The sequence below is a fragment of the Amblyraja radiata genome, chromosome 23 (genome assembly GCF_010909765.2).
Source record: "Amblyraja radiata isolate CabotCenter1 chromosome 23, sAmbRad1.1.pri, whole genome shotgun sequence".
NCBI lineage: Eukaryota > Metazoa > Chordata > Chondrichthyes > Rajiformes > Rajidae > Amblyraja > Amblyraja radiata.
This window is the reverse complement of record NC_045978.1, coordinates 4820238-4845672: the sequence shown is the minus strand read 5'-3', so window position 1 is coordinate 4845672 and position 25435 is coordinate 4820238. Positions and strand designations below refer to the sequence as shown.

The 25435-nt window shown below is 44.6% G+C and overlaps 1 protein-coding gene and 1 long non-coding RNA gene across 4 annotated transcripts in view; one reads left to right on the top strand and one right to left on the bottom strand.

The window, feature by feature from the left end:
* Window positions 1–14524: 14524 nt before the first annotated feature.
* LOC116986171 lies at window positions 14525–24966 on the bottom strand. Its single transcript, XR_004415431.1, has 3 exons — window positions 24955–24966; window positions 21795–21799; window positions 14525–14609 (listed from the first exon to the last, which is right to left on the bottom strand). It is a non-coding gene; the product is annotated as an uncharacterized LOC116986171 (long non-coding RNA).
* znf512b (zinc finger protein 512B) overlaps window positions 20629–25435 on the top strand; it is a 57054-nt gene continuing 52247 nt past the window's right edge. For all 3 annotated transcript variants that reach the window (XM_033041407.1, XM_033041408.1, XM_033041409.1), the window contains exon 1: window positions 20629–20802. The gene's annotated coding sequence lies outside the window, so the exon portion shown is untranslated. The remainder of the gene's footprint in view (window positions 20803–25435) is intronic.

Below are 25435 nucleotides of genomic sequence, written 5' to 3'. Positions count from 1 at the left end.
CACACACACACACACACACACACACACACACACACACACACACACACACACACACAGAGGATAAACATGAATGCCATTTGCAGGCAGCAATATGTGGAATGCTTCCTGGTTTCCCGACTGATGCTCCTGAAATATCAAATGGCAGCGGGCTCAGATGTCATGTGAAAGGGGTGAAGTTGAAAGGAGACGTGCCAAAATTTTTTATTTTACACAGGCAGTGGGGGGTGCCTGGAACACACTGCCAGAGTGGTGGTGGTGGAGGCAGATACGATAGTGGCATTTAAGAGGCTTTTGGATAGGCATGTGAATAGACGGATGTGGATCAGGTATAGACAGATACAATTTTCACTCGCCACCATGAGTTACTCCAACATTTTTTTTCGTTTAGTTTAGAGATACAGCGTGGAAATAGGCCCTTCGCACCGACCAGCAATCCCCGTACACTCCCACTATCCTACACACTAGGGACAATTTACAATCTTTACCGAGCAAATTAACCGACAGACAGATAGAGTCATGGAGTCAAAGGTAGACACAAAAAGCTGGAATAACTCAGCGGGACAGGCAGCATCTCTGGAGAGAAGGAATGGGTGACGTTTCGGGTCGAAAACCCTCCTTCACACTGAAGTCATAGTCATACAGTGTGGAAACAGGCCCTTCGGTCCAACTTGCCCACACCGACCAGTATGTCCCATCTACACTTGTCCTATCTGCCTGTGTTTGGTCCATATCCATCTAAACCTGTCTTATCCATGCACATGTCTCAATGTTTCTGAAACGTTGCGATAGTCTCTGCCTCAACTGCCTCCTCCAGCAGCTCGTTCCATACGCCCACCACCCTTAGGTTCTTGTTAAATCTTCTCCCATCACCCTAATTGTATGTCCTCGGGTTCTCGATTCCCCTACTCCGGGCAAGAGACTGTGTGTTTACCCGAACTATTCCTCCCATGATTTTGTACCCCTCTAGAGAGGAGAGTCCCAGCCTGCTCAACCTCTCTCTATAGCTCAGGCCCTCGAGTCCTGGCAACATCCTTGTAAATCTTCTCTGTATCCTTACCACCTTGATGCCGTGCTGTTATTTATAAATGCGGTTGTATATTAAGGGAAAGGATTTATTTCTCATTAATGTCGATCACTAATGAATTTAATTTAACACAATAGCTTCTATGGTTCTATACGAAACATTTTGACAAATTCTGATACAAACTAAAATGACAGTATTCTTGTCTTATTTTGTATGAATCTGCTGAAGTTGTTAGATCTGTGTAAGGACACAAAGTACTGGAGTAAAGGGCCTGTCCCACGGGCATTATTTGCGTGTCACGCAAAGATTTTGTACATCCCAAAATCCTGGGGCACACGCGCACCACCGCGCGTCACTGCCTACGTCACCACGCACCATGCACGCGTCGTGACGTGGAAATGATGTGGCGTAAATGACGGGCAAATGACGCCCAAGTGGGGCAGGCCCTTAACTCACCGGGTCAGGTCGCATCTCTGGAGAACATGGAGAGGTGACGTTTCGGTTCGGGGCCCTTGTTAAGATCGCCCTCCAGAGACGTGGCCTGACCCCGCTGAGTTACTCCAACACTTTGTGTCCTTTTTTTGTAAGCCAGCATCTGCAGTTCCTTGTTTCCACAGTTCTATCCTTCCTTGTTTCCACAGTTCTATCCGAGGCTTGTCCTTATGCATTTGACCATCATTGAATTAGGTTACAGATATACGCAGCCCAGAATGAGCCTGTCATTTTGAAGCTGAGAACTATTGGTGTCTTGTTGAAAAGGGCAGGGATAAATGGCACAAGATGGATATAAAATAGGTGCTGATAGAATAAAAACACTTTGGATTGTAACATAAACTGGATAAATGTTCCCCTCTGAACCTAACTTTGAGAAACTACCTAACGACTCTGCACATTAGTTTTTTATTGATGCAACTTTTGTCATGACTGAAGCACATATATAAGGATGGATTATAGCGAATGGTGTTAAGCCATGCCGTCCAATTTTCATTTGGTCACTTCTGGCTGGACAAGTATAGTTCAGTTTATTATTGTCATGTGTACCGAGATACGGTGAAAAGCGTTTGTTTGGGCGCTGCGCATTCAAAGGAATGACAACACATAAATACAATCAAGCCGTCCACTGTCCACAGATGCAAATAAAGGATAAAGGGAAGTATTTAGAGTGGTAATGAAACAAATTTGGCACTTGTTGAAGTTATCAAGATTCCAGTGTAACTGATCGTGGCTTTATGTTCTGCTTCGACATGCTGATGTAATTCTTTAATACAAAGCAAAAAGGAAACTGCTGGAGGAAGTCAGCAGGTCAGGCAGCACCTTTGGAAGAAATGGACAAATAGCAATTCATGTTGGGACTCTTTATCAGTCTGAAGGAGGGTCCCAACTCCAAATGTTGTCTGACCATTCCCTCCACAGTTGCTGCCTGACCCACTGAGTTCCTCCAGCAGTTGCTGTTTTACATCAGCTTCCAGCATCTCAGTTTCTTACATCTCCCAACAATGTAGAGGCTTTGTTTCACACACAGTGTTTGACTTGGGTGTGTAACCTTGAGTGGAATGTTTTAAGTTCGGCATAAATCAAACTAATATCGTACAATGCATAAGTCGCGGGGGGGGGGGGGGGAGGAGTGGTTCATGTGGAATAAAGTCTGAAGTGTAAGTCTGAAGAAGGGTCTCGACCCAAAATGTCACCCATTCCTTCTCGCCAGAGATGCTGCCTGTCCAGCTGAGTTACTCCAGCTTTTTGTGTCGATATCTTCGGTTTAAACCAGCATCTGCAGTTCCTTCCTACACAAAGTGAATGAAGGGCCCAGGACAAACATTCTGCACAAAAGTGAAATGTGCAAAAAATGTCAGGCAAAAGCAGATTTGTCCAACGTTTGACTACAACATTCTTGATATCTCACCCCTTTGCATCAACAATACTGACACGTAAGCTTGGCATGTTATTTAAAACCCTCAAGAAAGGATGTGGCCAAGGCAAGTACGAAGAAATAATCAAGATCGGTGCAAAAAAAAGTGAGGAAGAATGAAAACTAAAGGAATACAAAACTTTGAGCTAGGAATTGTCTACTTTCTAATGTGTGCTTTCTTCAAAATATTTTCCCCAGTTAAACAATCACCACATCATCAAAGCTGGGATAACATTTCAAATACTGTATAAACCGTGATATTTTGGGTGACATGTAGATGAAGCTGGGTTTAAAAAAAACAAAAACCTTGCAGTTCTTCAGCATGTCAAACACTCATGAAACGACGTATTATGAAGATTTAGGTTTTCACAACAGATACTGGGGCATTCATTTGTATCTTTGTGGTGGGTGAGCAGAAACTAGGTCAGTGGTATTTTAGAGAAAGAAATATGGGAATGTTTTCCATTTGAGGTGAAAACATAAATGATTTCCCAGCTGACATCAAACTACCATTGGACACTTCCAAGATAGTGCATATTCGGACTTTTTAGTCTTACCAATATCTCATTTATAAAATCTAGAATTGATTAATTCATCATCATTAACTAATATTTAATAAATACATGTAAAACTAGTTTAGTTTGATGATAAATGTAAAGTTTTTTGCTGTTTTTGGTTCTTTGGCAAGATCACTGTTAGAAAAAAATCCATGCATGGTCAATGGACTAAAATGGAAAGACTATTGATGATCATCAGGGACTTGTAAAAATTCATCTCACTTTTTACTAAGTAGTAAATATATGCCTCGAAATGCAGGGATTCCTGCTCACAATGCACCCCCCACCTCCCCATGTTGTAATTAATTGTATAAGTGTGCATGTTAAAGTCTGTTAACAAATCTTCTAACATTTTATAATTGTTACTGTACCTGCGTGAGACTAAATGTTCTTTGGTATTGTCGTATCACAAACGGAGGATAATCCTTCCCTCATTTTTGTTAAGGTTCCTTTTTCAAAATTCTGCTTCTTCCGTGGGTTTTGCTGGAAGAAAATATCGTAAAATGATCCTTGATTATTTTTCCAGAACAACTGACAAAATAATTAGATAAGGATTGTTGTAAGAAATGAATTGTGTTGTAAAATTATACATGTCTGCTGTAAATTTGTAACTGTAATCTACAATATATATGTAAGGGTAGATTTTATAAGCTGTTGCTTGGAATTTTATGCAAAAGGGATATATATATATGTATATATATATATCAGAAATTTGAAGAGTGCTGTAAAATTAAAGGGGGAGTCATATTCTGTTTCCATACCAGATGCACAAGCTTTAGTAAGCCGGGACTGTTAATATATATTATCTAACCTAGAATATCAAAATGACTGAGAAAAAAATGGACTGTGCTTAATAATAGAACCTATAGATTTACAGGTTCACTTTGACCTATTGTTGCCTAATGCTTTTACCATTTGATACATGAAGCACCAGGGGGATTTTATCCATCTCTCTGTACGTTTGTTTGGGAAGTAAGAAAGGCTTCTTTATGTTGATTCCGTTACGTCCGTTTTTAAGTGTTTTTATGGATAAAATTACTGCAGCTGACAGACCTGAAATGGCAACGGTCTTGAGAGGTTCTTAGTCTGTTTACAATCTTTCCCCCCCCCCATAATTGTTCCTTTTTCAACTCAGCACATCACTAACATGAAGCACAATGTGCGCTCGCCAGTATTATTGTATCATGGATATTATGCCATCTGTTTGTAGTAACATCAGACTTGCTTCTGCTGTTCGGGGATAATGAGATTCTTCCCTGGGTTTCCTCTGCTCCAATTAGAGGTTTTTCTTGAAACTCCAGCTGGAAACTAAAAACATATTAAAGTTCACCAGATTTGAAGCATTTTGTCTTAATTCAATAATTATAAAGGTTCAGCAGTGGATACAAATAGGAACTAATTGTCAAATATGTTCTGCTTTGGCAACTGAATTCACTTCTCATTTCAAGTTCAAGTTCAAGTTACATTTAGTGTCATACACCAATTGAAATTTAAGTTACCATGCAGACACACAAATAAGATAAACACAACACTATAGAGTTTAACATGAACATAAACATCCCCATTTCGAATTGTTCTGGCCACAGAGACATTTTCATGGGTATTGATCGAGCATCGTGGTCATATTACAAGAGGCAATGGTAAGACAAGGAAAAGAAGATGAGTCTCAACTAGATATGTCGCCTATCCGTGTTCTCCAGCGATGCTGCCTGACCTCCTGAGATACTCCAGCACTTTGTGCCCTTGCTGGTAACCCATGGGTAGAAACAAGGAACTGCAGGTGCTGGTTAATACACAAAAGGACACAAAGTGCTAGAGGAACTCAGCAGGTCAGGCAACATCTCCGGAGAGGGGTCTTGACCCGAAAACATCGTCTATCCATGTTCTCCAGGTAATCCAAAGGACTGGACCAACAATCCAGAGTCCTGACTTTAAACCCACCAAGACAGCTTTGGAATTGAAATGAAGTTCAAGTTCAAGTTCACACTTATCGCCACATGCACCAATTAGTGTACAGTGGAATTTGACATACCATGCAGCCATATAAATAATAGAGCACAATACACAATAGAATACAACATGGCCATCCAACCCAGTGCAATCAACATTTATCACTGTGGAGGAAGGCAATAACTTTGTCAGTCCTCCTCCTTTGTTCGTCCGTGGTCGGGGCCATGAACCCTCCGCAGTCACCGCTACGGATGGCTCGATGTACAGGCCCTCTCGTCAGGATGCTCGAAACTCCGACATCGCGACGGACGGTCCCGAATCGAACGCTTCCTATCGGAGACTGGGGCTTCACGATGTTAAAGGCCGCAGGCCGGCAGTCGGAGCTCTTAAAGTCCACGCCGCGCCCGTGGCTAGAAGCTCCGCAGACCGCGGTTTCAGGATGTCGTACTCCGCGGGGTAGCGATCGGAGCGCCAATGACACTCCAATGACGCCCAAGTGGGACAGGCTCTTAACTCAGCGGGTTAAGCAGCATCTCTGGAGAGATAGAATGGATGACGTTTCAGGTCGGGACCCTTCTTCAGACTCTGTACAGAGTTGGTATATTCTCCCTGTGACCGCGTGGGTTTTCTCCGGGTGCTCTCCGATTTCCCACAACATTCCAAAGACGTGCAAGTTTGTAGGTGAATTGGCTTCTGTAAATCGCTCCTAGTCTGTAGGATAGCACTAGTGTACGGGTGATCGCTGACTGGCGTGGACCTGGTGGGCTGAAAAGCCAGTTTCCAGCGAAGATAGACACAAAATGCTGGAGCAACTCAGTGAAAGTCTGAAAAAGGGTCTTGACCTGAAACGTCACCTATTCCTTTTCCCCAGAGATGTTGCCTGACCCGCTGAATTACTCCAGTATTTTGTGTCCATCTTCGGAGTAAGCCAGCATCTGCAGTTCCTCCCAACACTGTTTCCATGCTGTTTCGCTAAACTAGACATGTATGTATGAGGGCACCTGGTTTTTCACATGTACTTCGATCTGCAGCTGGCTCCTGATAATGTGTGTTCACTTCAGCAGGAAGCACCTGCTTGCTTCAGCGACTGTCCTCTCACCATCTGCCTCCTCTCTTATCTAAATATTTCCCTTCATATCAGTTCTCCTTCATTGTGGATCAAGGTCAACTCTGGGGATGCAAACGCAAATCTCATTCTACTTCTTTCAATTGCTTTCATGGAGCTACTTCTCCCCAGTCATTTGTCTATTAAACACTACAACCTCAAATAAGCCCTGAAATACATAGACTATTATTGTTATTATTGCACTATTATTGTTTGTTTTTTGTGTGCGTGTATATATATAATAATATATATAATATATATATAATATTAAAACTGTGTGTGTGTGTGTGTGTTTCTGCCTGACTTGTGGGTGCCAGCCTTTGATTCGTTGCTACGCCAACACCAGACGCAGAAACGCCGAGATGTTTTCCATTTCGGTAGAGATTTCACTTTTCATTTCAAGTATTCACTCCTGATTAAATTTTGTCGTGTTTATGTACACATTTTTAATAAAATCCTTCTCCCCCCCCCCCCCCGCCCACTCACTCATTTTGTCGCCTCCTGTTGGCGAGCGACCATAACGGCTGCTGGCTCCCGCCTCTCGCCTCAAAGACGCCATTTAAAAACAGCCGCAATGCTGAGTGCTGGAATCTTATGTTCGGCTCGAGTTGGAGGACCACGTCTCCCGTGGGGGCCACGGGTAGGGAACGGCTGCGTTGGGGGAACACTTGGTCTTGTATATATATGTATATAATAGACAATATGTGCAGGAGTAGGCCATTTGGCCCTTCGAGCCAGCACCGCCATTCAATGTGATCATGGCTGATTATCCCCAATCAGTACCCCGTTCCTGCCTTCTCCCCATATCCCCTGACTCCGCTATTTTTCTCTCTCGTTTATTATATTGTTTGCAGTGTATTATGTTTCCATATTCTGTTGTGTTGCTGCAAGTAAGAATTTCATTGTTCTATCTGGGACACATGACGATAAAACACTCTCGACTCTTGACTCAAACCTCAGCTCATTCCGCGGGTATTCCTGTGTCTTTTCACTGTACCTCGGTACACGTGACAATAAAGTGAAAAAAAATAGACACAAAAAGCCGTAGGAACTCAGCGGGGACAGGCAGCATCTCCAGAGCGAAGGAATGGGTGACGCTTCGAGTCGAGACCCTTCTGCAGTCTCGACCCGAAACGTCACCATTCCCTTCTCTCTAGAGATGCTGCCTGTCCGGCTGAGTTCCTCCAGCATTTTGTGCCTATCTTCGATTTAAACATAACATTTCGTAGAAACATAAAACCTGAAGAAGAGATTAAAAAAAAGAATCAAAGAAAAGAAAAAAACAAAAACAAAAAAAATCCTCAAAAATAGAGAAAAATAGAGAACAAAAGATATAAGAAAATAAAATAAGATAAAAGGGATATACCTACTTCGTATCTTTGCACACCCCTCACCAGGTCCTGAAACCGTTTATTTTCAAAGTTATGTTGCACCCTATACTTGTAATAAGTCGATAAATGGAGACCAAATCTTTTGGAAGTGGTCTGGTTTGCCTGCTAGGAGGAATCTCATGTCTTCCAGGTGTAACATTTCGGACATATTTGAAATCCCACATTTTTATCGTTGGTGTGGGAGCGTTTTTCCAAAATTTAAGTATACGTTTTTTGGCAGTGAGTAGCTTTTATTCTTTAATGCATAAATGTGGAGGGTGATAACCAGTGATTTATGCTAATAAAACTTCATTAAACAAAGACATTTTCAGTAAGGGATCATAATTCAGTCTGAAGAAGGGTTCTCGACCCGAAACGTCACCCATTCCTTCTCTCCAGAGATGCTGCCTGTCCCGCTGAGTTACTCCAGCATTTTGTGTCTATGTTTGGTTTAAACCAGCATCTGCAGTTCCTTCATACATACTTCACTGTGTATCATGGTACACAGGCATAGTCGGTTCTACCCAGTTCTGTAGATAAAATAAAAAACACACAAAGTGCTGGAGTAACTCAGCAAGTCAGGCATCATCCTTGGAGAACATGGATAGGTTCCTTCCTCTAGTTTCACATTTCACGCCTCTTCTATCCTTACCTTCCTATCTCACACTTTTTGTCTTTTCATCTCTGGCCTTTGTCCACCCATCTGCCAACCCCCCCCACCCCCCCCCCCCCCCCCCCCCCACCCCCCCCCCCCCGCTTCTGTATCCCCGCCATCACTTGCCAGACTTTGTCCCACCCCATCTCTCTTCCAGCTTTCTCCCCCCTACTACAATCAGTCTGAAGAAGGGTCCCAACCCGAAACTGACCCGCAAAGTTACTCCAGCACTTTGTGTCTTTTTCTGTAAACCAGCATCTGCAGTTCATGGTGTCCAAACAAGAAATGTAAAGGTGGCACAATACAAGCACATTTTTAACAATATTGATTCTGTTCATCAGATTATTACAACAAAGAGGCACCAGGACATTATGATATTATTGCAATAAAGCAGAAACAACTTTATAAGGAGCAGTTTTAAATGTGCATATCATGAGAAAATTCTTAAAACGATACAGTAATTTAGATATTTTCTTATTTATTATCTTACTAATTTGCTGGAATCTGGGCGACGGTCCACATTTTTTTACTGTCTGCGATGTAATTGCTGCAAATGCTAAGATGTATTATGCAGCACTTCATCTAGTGTGAATGTAGCCGTTGCTGTTGCAGTGTTTATTGGTTAGGCAGACATCCTGGTCTTTTCCATGTAAACCAAATGATATCGCGCGGGCAGGATTGCCTCCTACTGGTCGCAAACTTCCCGTAACTGTAGTCGAGAGCGTTTGTTGTCATATGTCCCAGACGGAACAATGAAATTCTTACTTGCAGCAGCACACCAGCATATGTAAACATAGTACTCTGTAAACAATATTATAAACAGGAAGACAGACAGACAGACAGACAGACAGACAGACAGACAGACAAACAGACAGACAGACGGACAGACGGACGGACAGACAGACAGACAGACAGACAGACAGACGGACAGACGGACGGACGGACGGACGGACGGACGGACGGACGGACGGACGGACGGACGGATGGACGGACGGATGGATGGATGGATGGATAGATGGATAGATGGATAGACAGATAGATAAGACTGTACAACTCCTCCCCCTTCTGTTGTGGGGTAGACTGACTTCCTTTTCCTCCCACCCTCCCCTTCCCTTCTCCAATCTTTACACATCTGCGATCCTGGACTGTCCACTCGTCACTTTAATTTCATGTTTCATGTACCTAGTTGTGTTTTATGACTGTTGGCAGACCAATTTCCCTCCTGGGAAAAATAAAGTTCTATCATATCGCATATAGATGCTGGAGTGCTGGAGTAGCTCAACGGGTCATGCGGCATCTCTGGAGAAAGGGAATAGCAGACATACACTGTATATAGGCAGACTATGTATAGTCTATATATAGCGCAAGGTGGCAATTATTGGTGGTTTGGCGAGACTAATTGTACAGTGGAATAAATCAGCTGGCAGATGGAGAAGAATCGGATCTGTAGAGCGTTTCTATAATTCAGATGACAGGATTTTTTTTCGCATGCTCTGCCATAACTTTTCAAGCAATTTATGGCCATCACCTAACAGCCCCCGATTTGAGCTGTAATTTCCCGAATGCATGCTATTGGCAGGAAGTCACACCCACCAGCCAGATGTATTAAATAATCGCAGACATCTGACCTTAATTTTCCATTCGTTAAATCATAATATCACGAACTTGGATTAATTACCCTCTAAATACTTTTACACCATTTGTCCTTCATGCCAAACGAGTTTGCAATTAAGCGCCATTTTGTGGATTGTTATGAATCCTGGAATTCAGAAAGAATGTTATAAATTCTCCAATCTATACTAAAAAAAGCCTCCTTGAATATGTCCTTTCTACACCAATATATTATGACGTGCTGTGCAATAAGTTTATATTACTCATTATATTATATTACTCATTCAATGGCAGTAGCTTGACTATTCAACACCCCCACCCTTTCCACTGCCCGATGCCATATGCAGAAGATAGCTGGAGTAACTGGAGATGCCATATGCAGAAAGCTGGAGTAACTCAGTGGGACAGGCAGCATCTCTGGAGAGAAGGAATGGGTGACGTTTAGGGTCGAGACCCTTCTTCAGACTCTCAGTGTCACCCATTCCTTCTCTCCATGGAAGCTGCCTGTCCTGTTGAGTTACTCCAGCCTTTTGTGTCTATCTTCGGTTTAAACCAGCATCCACAGTTGCTTCCTACCAATAGACAATAGACAATAGGTGCAGGAGTAGGCCATTCGGCACTTCGAGCCAGCACCGCCATTCAATGTGATCATGGCTGATCATCCACAATCAGTATCCCGTTCCTGCTTTCTCCCCATGCCATATACATACAGATACAGAGATACACCGGGGAAACAGGCCCTTCGGCCCACCCAGTCCACGCTGACCAGTGATCCCTGTTATACTAGCACTATCTGACACACTAGGGACAATTTACAATTTTTACTAAAGTCAATTAACTTCCGAACCTGCACGTCTTTGGAGTGTGGGAGGAAACTGGAGCTCCCCGGGGAAAACCCACCTGGTCACGGGGAGAACGTACAAACTCCGTACAGACGGCACCCGTAGTCAGGATCGAACCCGGGTCTCTGGCGCTGTGAGGCACAACTCTCCCGCTGCACCACTGTGCTGCCCCGTATGTGGGGTTCAAATAGAACAACTCACTTTGGAGTCGTCATGTAATCGCTGTGGGTCCAAGAGCAAGTCAGAGGCTGGGTGTCGACTTGTGGGAGTGAGTCATCCATTGTCACCCCAAAAGCTTCCAACGTCTGCAAGGCACAAGTCAGGAGCTCGATGGAATACCTTCCACTGCATTACTATAGATCTAAAAACACACAAGTTGTTCAGTAACGTCAAGGACAAACTGGAAGATGCATTCCCTCCATTATCAATTGTCTATCCATGATCAATATTTTCAACCTAAATATCCACAGTATAGTTTTAGTCAGATGTATTGTGCAAAAAATAATGATTTAGATTATCTTGAGAGTGGATGTTTCTGGATTAATTGATGGGAATTAAACATTAAATTCCTTCCATTTGGCATATAAATTCATGACAAAGTGAGATTTAAAAATCATGTTATATTGTGAATTCTTGTGTGAATGGGATCAGTTTGTTATTTGGATACTTAGGCTATTTATAACTTTTAGCCTTTTCTTAAGAAATGGATAGATGTTTGGATCTAGTAATTGAATTTAGATGAATTTAATTGATTAGATGAATTGATGAAACTGATGAATATACATTTTTGTTGGGTATTTACTATTTGTTTTAGCGTTTAACTTTGTCATTTCTATCTTTTTTTTCTAAAACTGCAAATAATAACTTGTTTCTGTTAATGCTGTTCAGTGTTTTTTCTTCTTTCAATCTTCTAAATTCTAGCGAGTACAAGCCGAGTCTATCCAATCTTTCTTCATATGAAAGTCCTGACATCCCAGGAATCAGTCTGGTGAACCTTCTCTGTACTCCCTCTACGGCAAGAATGTCTTTCCTCAGATTAGGAGACCAAAACTGTACGCAATACTCCAGGTGTGGTCTCACCAAGACCCTGTACAACTGCAGGATGATCTACAGGACATTCTTAATGGGGAAAGTAGTGGGTAGAAAGGCATGTCGTGCGTGGTTTGAAGTTTACAATGCCAAAATTGAAAGTTGAGGAAAAACAAGGTGTACAGAGTTGCTTATTGGTTACAATTTGAGGAGTATGATGATGCTACTGATTATGATATGCCAATGTACCAGCTAGCAACTGTTCTTCTCCATAAAGACTTGGAGATTGTAATTTATTTACCTATCTGTTACGGACAAACAGCATATAATACAATAATATTAAAGTTCTGATCTTGAGAATTTCACATTGTTGAATTTTCAAGGCAGTCTGGGTGTTACTATTTACGTCACAATGGTCAATTTTGTAATTAGCTACAATTAGGTAACTAACTAATTATATGCTTTAATTTCAGGCCATCCAAGTAAAATGTTTCATATTTGTTTCAGAATGCTTCAATCTATTTCAACCAGTTCTCTTAATTTTTAAGAAAGTTATGGGCTTTTGACTGTCCTTGATCACAGCTTTTGTGTTAAGTCAATGCAAAAGCAATAGGAACAAGATGCTAATTTCCGAGTATGAAAATGAGCATAACTTTTTTAATACTGAAGATATGAAAGTGAATTAAGTGTCAAATTAAACTTCTTTTTATGCTTTATCTGATGGGATAAATTACAGGCTTGATTTTTAAAATCTCAAAATGTTGTAACATTCCTATTAGTTGGTTGCAGGTTTAAAGACAGACAAATAAAAATTGTAATAACACAAGTAAAAAGTTTAAAATCCCTCCAGCGTTATTGATATAAATTATTATACATTGGCCTTGAAACTTTTGACTGGATTTTAGATACTTGAGCACTGATTTAATGGAAGGCAGCAAACAGCTGCATTATAACTTTCCACCGAGATTCATTGCTATCAATTTGCATTCTATTCACATGATGTTTGCATCTGGCTTATTGCCAGTTGCCTGGTGTGGCCCAGAGTTCAGGCTCCAAATGTGGAAGGCTGGCTCCTGACTGGCGTTTAATTGACTGTTTTGACTTTAATAATCTATCAAGCGGGTTTAGACAACAACCGATAGCGGATAAACTTAGCTGCCCATGTTACTAACTAAACAGGAAGGAACTGCAGATGCTGGTTTAAACCGAAGATGGACACAAAAAGCTAGAGTAACTCAGCCGGGTCAGACAGCATCTCAGGAGAGAAGGAACAGGCGGCCCTTCTTCAGACTCGACCCGACCTAATCACCTATTCCTTTTCTCCAGACATGCTGTCTGACCTGCTGAGTTACTCCATCTTTTTGAGTCCATCTACTACCTAAGCTGCCAGCTTACTCAATGATACTTTATTGCCATGTCTAGTTCTTTAATTTAGTTACCCCTTATGGGCTTGTCCCACTTAGGCGATTTTTTAGCGGACTGCCGTCGACTGTCAAGTTGCCGGCAGTCGCCTGAAAAACCGGGAACGGGAACAGCGACTGTCAGATTGGACACACACACACACAAACACATCGCAAAGGCAGGGGCAGCCAGGGGGGGGTCTGAAGGTGGAGAGGGTGTTGTGGGTGCTTTTCCAAACGTCGCTTCCATTTTCCATCATTGAAACAAGGCTAACTACGCTGACAGCGAGGGGAACCCCCTTCAAAACCGTGCATCATCATGGTCATAATTATGTATATGTTTACCCACTGTCTCCACTTGTATCATTGCAAAGATTAATAATTTAACCTGGGCCCGGCACACTTCAGTCAAGAGGGTTTAATTCATTTCCTTCTCACCGGAGAATCCGCCCATTCCTTCTCTCCAGAGATGCTGCCTGTCCCGCTGAGTGACTCCAGCACTTTGTGTCTATCCTCGGTTTCCTTGTCAGACGTACGGACAACTGTTGTACAAATGCATTACCACCAAAGGTGGACACAAGTGCTGGAGAAACTCAGCGGGTGAGGCAGCATCTACGGAGCGAAGGAAATAGGCAACGTTTCGGGTCGAGACCCTTCTTACCACCAAGATCGACACACAAAGCTGGAGTAACTCAGCGGGACAGGCAGCATCTCTGGAGAGAAGGAATGCCAGTCTGAAGAAGAGTCTCGACCCGAAACATCACCCATTCTTTCTCTCCAAAGATGCCGTCTGTCCCGCTGAGTTACTCCAGATTTTTGTGTCTGCCTTGGGTTTAAACCAGCATCTGCAGTTCCTTCCTAAACCAGAATTTCAACCAAGGCCGACTTGGAAAAAGTACCGCCAACGCATTATTCCTGGACGTGGCCGTCAGTGTGGTTTTTCCCGTGTAGGAAGGAACTGCAGATGCTGGTTCACGCCGAAGATGTCTGGTTCACACACAATGCTGGAGTAACTCAGCGGGACCGGCAGCATCTCTGGACAGAAGGAATAGGTGGCGTTTTCGGGTCTGAAGAAGGTTTCTTGACAGGAAACGTCACCTGATCCTATTTCTCCAGAGATGCTGCCGGTCCCGCTGAGTTACTCCAGCACTTGGTGTCTGCTGTCTTAATATGATTTTTACCTGTTCTCAAAGTCAAAAGAGAAATCGACTCTGGACATTCCCTCCCTCGCTGCGTGAGTGAGACCAGCAAACGGCGCACTTTCAATGTACAGCGAGACCCCAGTTCACAGGCGACGGAATAGAGCCTTTATGCCTCTGTTCTGAATCCCAGCAATCCCGTTGCCATTGGCGTTGCGGTTTAGTTTTCATGTTGTTAGCGTTCCATTGCAAGGTTGTAAGGTTTTCTTCATTCCCGCGGCCTAGACACCAAACCTCGGCTTATTCACCTTTGCCTTATCTTGCATTTTTTTAATGTACAACTTACCTGTATTCATTTTTTTTTTTAAACACACCTTCCACCCATTTGTCCTACATTTGTCCTCCTCATAGGCTCCAAAGTCACTCAGCAAAATCAATAACCCCACTCTCCCCAGGCCCGCAACCTTGGCGTGATCTTTGATTCCACCCTCTCCCTTGAGCCTCACATCCGCCATGTCATTAAAACCTCCTTCTTTCATCTCCGCAACATCGCCAAACTCAGACCCTCTCTCACACCTCCCGCTGCTGAAAGACTCATCCATGCCTTCATCTCCTCCCGACTGGACTATTGCAACTCACTTCTCCTTGGCATCAGCTCCACCTACATCAACCGACTCCAACTGGTCCAGAACGCAGCCGCCCGACTCATCACCCACACCAAATCCTGGCATCACATCACTCCAGTCCTCAAACAACTTCACTGGCTTCCCATCTCCCACCGGATCACCTACAAAATCCTGATCCTCACCTACAAAGCCCTCCACCATCTGCCCCCCCCCCCCCCCCCCATATCTCACTGACCTCCTCTCCCCCTACCAACCCTCACGGTCCCTCAGATCCACATCAGCCGGTCTCCTCTCCATCCACAAGTCCAACCTCCGCAGTTTTGGGGACAGAGCCTTCTCCAGGGCAGCTCCCAGGCTCTGGAACTCCCTCCCCCAACTGATCCGCATTTCCGTGTCCCTCACCATCTTCCAGTCCCGCCTCAAGACCCATCTCTTCACCTCTGCCTATCCTTAGCCCCACGTCCCCGTCCCTTTTCATCTGTGCATTAATTACCTCATATTGTGTTTTGAATTGAATTCTGTCTTTACTTTGTGTACTAGTCATGGCTCTACTATTTATTTCATTCCCCTTACATGTTTTTCCTCTACCTGCTAAATTTTTGTAAGGTGTCCTTGAGACTCTTGAAAGGCGCCCATAAATAAAATGTATTATTATTATTGTTGAGGGCTTGGACACGCTAGAGGCAGGAAACATGTTCCCGATGTTGGGGGAGTCCAGAACCAGGGGCCACACAGTTTGAGAATAAGGGGTAAGCCATTTAGAACGGAAACGAGGAAACACTTTTTTTCTCACAGAGAGTTGTGAGTCTGTGGAATTCTCTGCCTCAGAGGGCGGTGGAGGCCGGTTCTCTGGATGCTTTCAAGAGAGAGCTAGATAGGGCTCTTAAAGATAGCGGAGTCAGGGGATATGGGGAGAAGGCAGGAACGGGGTACTGATTGGGGATGATCAGCCATGATCACATTGAATGGCGGTGCTGGCTCGAAGGGCCGAATGGCCTACTCCTGCACCTATTGTCTATTGTCTATTGTCTACATTAGTGGCATTAGCTTTTAGCGACTTTCTACCGATAATTATGGAGTTGTATTTAAACTCAACGCCACTCCAAATTATGCATGTCTGATAAAACCCCAAATACTAAACCCTAATTCAAAGGATTCATGTCATTTAAGTTTGTTCCCGCTGTTCATTTATATTACGGCCCATATAGAACTACCAATAATCCCGCTCACTGAGTCTAAATTAGATATAACATGGAGAATATGAATTCCCCAGTGTTTCAAACCCTCTCTAGTTATAAATATTTAGATTTATTTTAAATGTATCATGTTATCTTACTTCTTTAAAGGCCTGTTTCCCGACCCACGATTTGTTTTTAGAAGCCGCGACATTTTCTGGAGGCCTAGGTAACAATATCGAGATATCTGTGGCAAACTTGGATGTATTCAAGAGAGAGTTCGATATAGCTCTTCGGGTTAACGGAATCAAGAGATATGGGGAGAAAGTAGGAACGGGGTACTGATTGTGGATGATCGGCCTTGATCATATTGAATGGCGGTGCTGGCTCGAAGGGCCGAATGGCCTACTCCTGCACCTATTTTCTATGTTTCTATGTTTCTACAGTACTTAAGCGCGAAAAAAAACCCCAAGGAATTGCAGATGTTGGAATCTCAAAACACAAAGTGCCGGAGTAACTCAGCGGTACAGGCAGCGTCTGTGGAGGGAATGGGCAGGCCTCGTCTAGGATCAGCACCATTTTTCAGCGCTCCCTTTATTTTCAAATTTACAGTAGATTTTAACCGGAGATGCGTAGCGTTGCAGTGTTTTGTAATTGTATACATATATCTATATATGTGTGTGTGTGTGTGTGTGTGTGTGTGTTACCGACTGGTTAATTCTGTATTATAGTCGCTGCCAGCCATGCTAAGCGAACCTTCAGAGAACCTTGAGTGGATAAAAGGACAGTTTCGTGTAACTTGTAAACTTAAGACAAAATATATAAAATGGCATGCAGTATGTGATTCCAAGAGTACACGTTTTGATATCCCAAATGAAAAGGCCATGATGATTGAATGGAAGTTCTTCGTTGTATGTAATATATTTGATTTTACACTATAATTCATTGGTAGACAAAAGTGCTGGGGAAACTCAGCGGGTGCGGCAGCATCTATGGAGCGAAGGAGATAGGCAACGTTGCCTATTTCCTTCGCTCCATAGATGCTGCCGCGCCCGCTGAGTTTCTCCAGCACTTTGGTCTACCATCGATTTTCCAGCACCTGCAGTTCCTTCTTAAACACTATTATTCTTTGTTTATTTGTCTGTCCCCCCCCTCTCCACACACACACACACACACACACACACACACACACACACACACACACACACACACACACACACACACACACACACACACACACACACACACACACAGTACCATGTTCGCATATAAGGCGCTTCCGCAAGTGAGAATTTCATTGTTCCGTTTCGGGACCTATGACAATAACATTGACTCCCTTGAACCCAACTTCGAAAATGTTCAGCAAAACACAAATTACAGGAGCAACTGGACTTTCAGTCTTAAGAAGGGTCTCGACCCGAAACTTCACCCATCCCTTCTCTCCAGAGATGCTGCCAGACCCGCTGAGGTAGACAAAAATGCTGGAGAAACTCAGCGGGTGAGGCAGCATCTGTTTAGCGAAGGAATAGGTAACGTTTCGGGTGGAGACCCTTCTTCAGGCTGATGTGGGCGTGGGGGACGGGAAGAAGAAAGGAAGAGGCGGGGGCTGTGGGAGGGCTGGGAAGGGGAAAAAGGGAGAAAGCAAGGACTACCATGAAATTGGAGAAGTCACGCTGATTTAATCTCGCACTTTGAGCCTATCTCCAACACTTTGCGTGGGAAGGGAACTGCAGATGCGGGTTTAAACCGAAGAGACACACAAGATACTGGAGTCTCGAACCGAAACATCACATAGAAAATAGGTGCAGGGGTAGGCCATTCGGCCCTTCGAGCCTGCACCGCCATTCAATATGATCATGGCTGATCATCCAACTCAGTATCCTGTACCTGCCTTCTCTCCATACCCCCTGATCCCTTTAGCCACAAGGGCCACATCAAACTCCCTCTTAAATATAGCCAATGAACTGGCCTCAACTACCTTCTGTTGCAGAGAATTCCACAGATTCAACACTCTGTGTGAAAAATGTTTTTCTCATCTCGGTCCTAAAAGATTTCCCCCCTATCCTTAAACTGTGACCCCTTGTTCTGGACTTCCCCAACATCGGGAACAATCTTCCTGCATCTAGCCTGTGCAACCCCTTAAGAATTTTGTAAGTTTCTACAAGATCCCCCCTCAATCTTCTAAATTCTAGCGAGTGCAAGCCGAGAGATCACAAATTCACAAATTCACAAGTTCCTTCTCTCCAGAGATGCTGCCTGTCCCGCTGAGTTACTCCAGCACGTTGTGTCAATCTCCAACACTTTGTGTTTTGTTCGAGATTCGGGCATCTGCAGTTCCTTGTGTCCCCTGGTTCAATGCCAACTTCATTCCAAACGGTCGACGTTCTCTTCAAGTGCAAAATTGTGTCTTCCATTCATAATAAAGCAAAAAAATGTTTCAAAATACAGGAAATAAGCAGCTGCTGAAAATCTGGGGGGGGGGGGGGGGGGGGGGGGGGGGGGGGGGGGGGGGGGGGGGGGGGGGGGGGGGGGGAGGGGAATTAGGTCAAAGGAACTTTCACCGATTTAGAACAAGTTAAGACTGTTTCTTTCGTCACAGATGCTGCTTGCTCTGTTGAGTATATGTTGCGTGGTTTAAAATGTTGGCTTTTAAAAAAAGACGAACTTCCCACTTCTGCATATAACAACAAAAATACATCAAACCACACAACATTTACACCCTGAATAGGCAGGAGAATGGGGTTGAGAGGGGAATGGCAGAGTAGACTTGATGGGCCAAATGGCCAAATTCTGCTCCTATGACTTATGAACACGAGAACCAAAAAAAATAATTTGAGGTGTAAAAATGCAAAAGATAGCTGAAAAATGTAGCTGCTTGAATTTTAAAGTGGGGGGTGGGTGGAGGTTAATGTATAATTTCTACAAGGGGCTGATGGTGCTGTTTATGCAAATGGGGTCATGAACTACAACCTTCAAGTAAGCTCTGAACTACATAGACTTGGTCTCGACCCGAAACGTCACCTATTTCTTCGCTCCATAGATGCTGCCTCACCCGCTGAGTTTCTCCAGCATTTTTGTCTACCTTCGATTTCCGGCATCTGCAGTTCTTTCTTAAACTTGGGGGCAGAAGGTTTTGTCTTTTTGCACTATTATTGTCTGTGTGTGTGTACTTTTGATATATTAGTATATATAAATGTATAGGAAGGAACTGCAGACGCTGGTTTAAACCCAAGATAGACAGAGAAAGCTGGAGAAACTCAGCCGGTACCGACCCGAAATATCACCCATTCCTTTTCACCAGAGATGCTGCCTGTCCCGCTGAGTTACTCCAGCTTTTTGTGTCTATCTTCGGTTTAAACCAGCATCTGCAGTTCCTTCCTACACATATGTATGGATATATATGTGTGTATATATATGTGTGTATATATATATATATATATATATATATATATATATATATATACACAGACACACTTTTGTATATATACACACACACACACACACACTCGTGTGTATGTATATATACACACATACACTTGTGTATATATACACACACACACTTGTGTATACACACACACACTTGTGTATATACACACACACACTTGTGTATATATACACACACACTTGTGTATATACATAAACACACTAGTGTATATATACACACACACACTTGTGTATACACACACACACTTGTGTATATATACACACACACACACTTGTGTATAAATATACACACACACACACTTGTGTATATACATAAACACACTAGTGTATATACACACACACACACTTGTGTATATACACACACACCCACTTGTGTATACACACACACACACACTTGCGTATACACACACACTTGTGTATATATACACACACACACACACTTGTGTTTACACACACACACTTGTGTGTATATACACACACACATACTTGTGTATAAATATACACACACACACACACACGTGTGTATATTATACACACACACACACACTTGTGTATATTATACACACACACACACATATATATATATATATATACACACACATTCTGAACTTTTCTCGTTTATTATATTGTTCCCAGAGTACATATTCTGTTGTGCTGCTGGAAGCAAGAATTTCATTGTTCTGTCTGGGACCATATGACAATAAAAAAAAAACTCTCGGCACTTCAGATGGAAATATGCAATCTGCCGAATGCTGCCGCCAAGAAAAATAAGAGCGGGGGAGCAGGGATTTGGATTTGGTTGATTTGCTGTTTGTGGTGATTCGTGCAACATAAACAGCAACGCGAGAGTTGGAAACTTACCTCCTCACTGTACAACTGTCAAAGGACAAGTGGAACCGCGCATGACCCGGGAATAGACTCTACTGTAAGGCCTTGCAAGATAATAATCTAAAGAGAAAACTGAAGGTAAGACTCGCGGCTCTGGTGCCGCCTCCCGCAGGTATTTGCCACCATTCCCTCTGCTCCCGCAGCGGCAGGGCCAACTTCAGCCGCTGCTAAACTGGTCGTTTATGCCTCTTTTTATTTTTGTATTTCTCCCTCTCCCTCCCTCCCTCTCTCTCGTTTCTTCTTCCCTCCCTCTCCTTCTGTCTCTCTCTCCCCCCCTCTCTCCCCCTCCTCTCCCCTCCTCTCCCCCTCATCTCCCCCTCCTCTCCCCCTCCTCTCCCCCTTCTCTCTTTCCCCTCCTCTCTCTCCCACATCTCTCTCCTCTCCTCTCGAGTCTCTGCCTCCTCTCTCTCCCTCTCTCTATCTCCCACTCTCTCTTTCTCTCCCACCCTCTCTCCCCTCTTCTCTCTCTCCCCCTCTCTCCCCTTCTCTCTCTCCCTCCCTCCTTCTCTCTCTCCCTCCCTCCTCCTCTCTCTCCCCCTTCCCCTCTCTCCCTCTCTCGCTGTCTCCTTCTCTCTCCCTCCCTCCCTCCCTGTTTCCCTCTCTCTCCCCCTGTCTCTCCCTCTCCCGTCGCCGCTGCCAGCTTCTTATAGTTCGCCCGCTTCTCATACAATGTCGCCATTTTGCCGGGCGCTGGTGCAGAGCCGAGCTGTTGCTACATCGCCGCCGACACAGTGTATCCGCCGCCGCTCAGTGGGTGCTGATGCAGCGGGGCGGCGGGTCCTAGCCCCGGGGGAACAGGGGGCTGAATGTGTCAACTTCTTGCAGCCTCTCTCTCTCTCCCCTCTCCTCTCCCCCTCTCCTCTCTCCCCCTCTACTCTCTCTCTCTCTGTCTCCCTCTCTACTCTCTCCCTCTCTCTCTCTATCCACCCCTCTCTCCCTCTCCCTCTCTCCCCGGGTTCCACGTTGTGTTGACAGGTGCCAACTTTGGGCAGGGGTGGTGTACACGTGACTGTGGCCTCTCACTCCCAGCTTCTCCCCTCCCTTTCTCTTTTCACGCCCCCCCCCCTTACACCCTCTCCCCCTCTCTCTCATCCTCCCACTCCCTCCCTCTCACCCCCACCCTCTTTCTCTCACCCTCCCACTCTCTCCTCCCTCACTCTCACACTCCCTCTACAGCTCCAACTCACCCTCCCCTCTCACACTCCCCTTCCCCTTCTTCCTCCCTCCAAACCTTGCATTCTCACCCTCTATTTGTCACTCTCCCTCTCACTCAGATTGCCCCTCGACCTCCCCTTCCCGCCTTCTTTCCCCCTCACCCTTGAGTTTCCTCTCACTCTGCTAAAACAGAACCCCAGGCCAGTGGTCTCTGGCCACCTCTTCAATGAACAGGCAGGTGAAAAAACTGCTCAGGCTTTATTTGCTTTGAGGACGCCAGCCACCTTATAGTGGTTTATATTCTTGGCCCATTGTGAATGGCCCAGATGTGGGCCCAGGTGTGCCCTACATATGAATGGCAAGTTGTGCAACCTTAGGTGCGTCTTAGTTTAGTTTAGAGATTCAGCGCAGTAACTAGCCCTTCGGCCCACTGAGTCCCTGTACACTAGCACTATCCTACACACTAGGGACAATTTACAATTTTTACCGAAGCCAATTAACCTACGAACCTGTACGTCTTTGGAGTGTGGGAAGAAACCAGGGCACCCATTGAAAACCCACGCAGGTCACGGGGAGAACGTACAAACTCCGTACAGACAGCACCCGTAGTCAGGATCGAACCCGGGTCTCTAGCGCAGTGAGGCAACAACTCTACCGTTGCCCCACCGTGCCGCCTGCAACATCCGAACTGTTTGGATAGCATGCACTATGTACGTGGCATTAATAAACTAAACCTAAATGATAATCTAAAGCATTTCTGAGGGTCATTCATATAAAGTCCCAACCTCCCTGTGGAATTCCCACCACCAGCTTTCTCACTGTGCTCTGACTCATGGAGTTCCGCACAAGTTTCCTGCGACTTCTCAACAGTCTTTCTGAGAAATCTATCTGCTGAGCCCACTACAAATTAGACCTGGCCCTACTTCAGTGCCTTGATTCATTTAATTTAGTTTAGTTTAGTGTAGAGATACAGTGTGGAAACAAGCCCACTTAGTCCGTGCCGACCAGCGATCCCCGCACACTAATACTATCCTACACACACTAGGGACGCCACCCAAGCCGTTTAGCCTACAAATCTGTAGGTCTTTGGAATGTGGGAGGAAACCGGAGCTCCTGGAGAAAACCCACGCAGGTCACGGGGAGAACGTTCAAACTCCGTACAGACAGCGCCCGTAGTCAGGATCGAACCTGGGTCTCTGGTGCTGTGAGGCAGCAACTCTACCACTGCGCCACCGTGCCGCCCATGGAGAATAATGGCCCGGATGGAGTCAAGAGTGTTTAGTTGTCGTAGGTGCCTAAACAAAACAATAAAAGTCTTAAGGGCCAGTCCCACTTTGGCGTCATTTGCGCGTCACGCAGGTGGCGCGAGAAGATCTGCAACAACCAGGTTCAGGAATAGCTACTTCCCCTCAGCCATCAGGCTATTAAACCTGGCTCGGACAAAACTCTGATTATTAGCAACCACTTTCTGTTATTTGCACTACCAGTTTATTTATTCATGTGTGTATATATTTATATCATGGTATATGGACACATTTATCTGTTTTGTAGTAAATGCCTACTATTTTCTGTGTGCTTAAGCAAAGCAAGAATTTCATTGTCCTATACAGGGACACATGACAATAAACTCACTTGAACTTGAACTTGAACTTGAAGATTATGTGAATCCAAAAATCCTGGGGCACCGTGCGTCACTGCCTAGGTCACCACGCACCATGCGCATGTCATGCATGCCATGCACACATCACGTGCTCGTCACGACACGCGCATCCTGCGTTGTGACGCGTAAATGATGTGGCGTAAATGGCGCGCCAGTGGCATCCAAGTGGATCAGGCCCTTTACTTGAAGAGCACAACAGGTTTGTAACGACGGTACACAAAATTGCTGGGGAAACTCAGCGGGTGCAGCAGCATCTATGGAGCGAAGGAAATAGGCGACGTTTCGGGACGAAACGTCGCCTATTTCCTTCGCTCCATAGATGCTGCTGCACCCGCTGAGTTTCCCCAGCAATTTTGTGTACCTTCGATATTCCAGCATCTGCAGTTCCTTTTTGAACAGGTTTGTAACGACAGTGCCCATAAATAACATAAACAAAAAAAAGTTCCGTGAATAAAGTACAAAACAAAAGAGCCTAAAGTCCCTCGTGCAGCCAAGACAGTTCGTAGATCGAAGTCTTGTTGGAGTTTTCAGTGATCAATAGTCTGATGGTTGTTGGGAAGAATCTGTTCCTGAACCTGGAGGTCAGGGTTTTTAGACTCCTGCACCTTCTTCCCGATGTAACATACCCAGGGTGGTGAGGGTCCTTGATGATGCTGGCTTCTATAAATTGCCCCTAGTGTGTAGGACATAGAACTAGTGTGAATGGGTGATCGATGGTCGCCTGGACTTGGTGGGCCGAAGGACCTATTTCCGTGCAGTTTTTCTCAACTCTAAATCATTTCAAGGGACCGGGGGTGTATTTTTTATGAGCAGTTGTGTAGGAGGGAAATGCAGATGCCAAAGACACACAAAATGCTGGAGTAACTCAGTGAAACAGGCAGCAGCTCTGGTTGGAAGGAATGGGTGACGTTTCAGATCGAGACCCTTCTTCAGACCGAGAGTCAGGGGAGAGTGAAAAAAGGAGATATCAAAGGATATGGTGTGAAAACGAGAGATCAAAGTTCAAGGACAATGTAGAATAGATCATTGTGTTGGAAGGAACTGCAGATACTGGTTTAAACCGAAGATAGACACAAAGAAGAAGGGTCTCGAACCGAAACGTCACACATTCCTTCTCTCCAGAAATGCTGCCTGGCCCGCTGAGTTACTCCAGCTTTTTGTGTCTAACTTTAGAATAGATAATTGTTAGCGCGGGGAAGTTGACAACGAGACATAAAATGTAAGATTTAATCAGGAGGACAGTCAGACTGGTCGGAAAATTAGGATGGGGAGGGGATGGAGAGAGAGGGAAAGCAGGGGTTACTTGAAGTTAGAGAAGTCAACATTCATACCACTGGGTTGTAAGCTGCCCAAGCGAAAGATGAGAGGCTGTTCCTCCAATTTGAGTTGTGCCTCACTCTGACAGTGGAGGAGACCCAGGTCAGAAAGGCCAGTGTGGGAATGGGAGGGGGAGTTAAAGTGTTTGTCAACCGGGAGATCATGTATGTCTAGGCGGACTGAGTGGAGGTGTTCAGTGAAACGATCGCCGAGCCTGTGCATGGTCTCGCTGATATATAGGAGCTTCCGTTTGGAACTAGTCTTAGGCTCAGGTAAGGATTGGGAGTGAAACAATGTGTAAAGGAATGCTAACAACTCCATGAGGTGAGTTGGATAGAACTCTTGACTTTTTTTGGCACTGCTTAGTTTAGTTTTGTTTAGTTTAATTCAGAGATAGTTGAGCAAATCATGTTGGCTGGGACTTGAGGAGGTGCTATCAACCACCACAATCCAAGTCTATCCAGCCTCTCCCTGTAGCTGAAACCCTCTAATCCAGGCAGCCTGCTGGTAAAACTCCTCTGCACTCTCTCCAAAGCCTCCACATCTTTCCTGTAATGGGAGACCAGAACTGCACGCAAT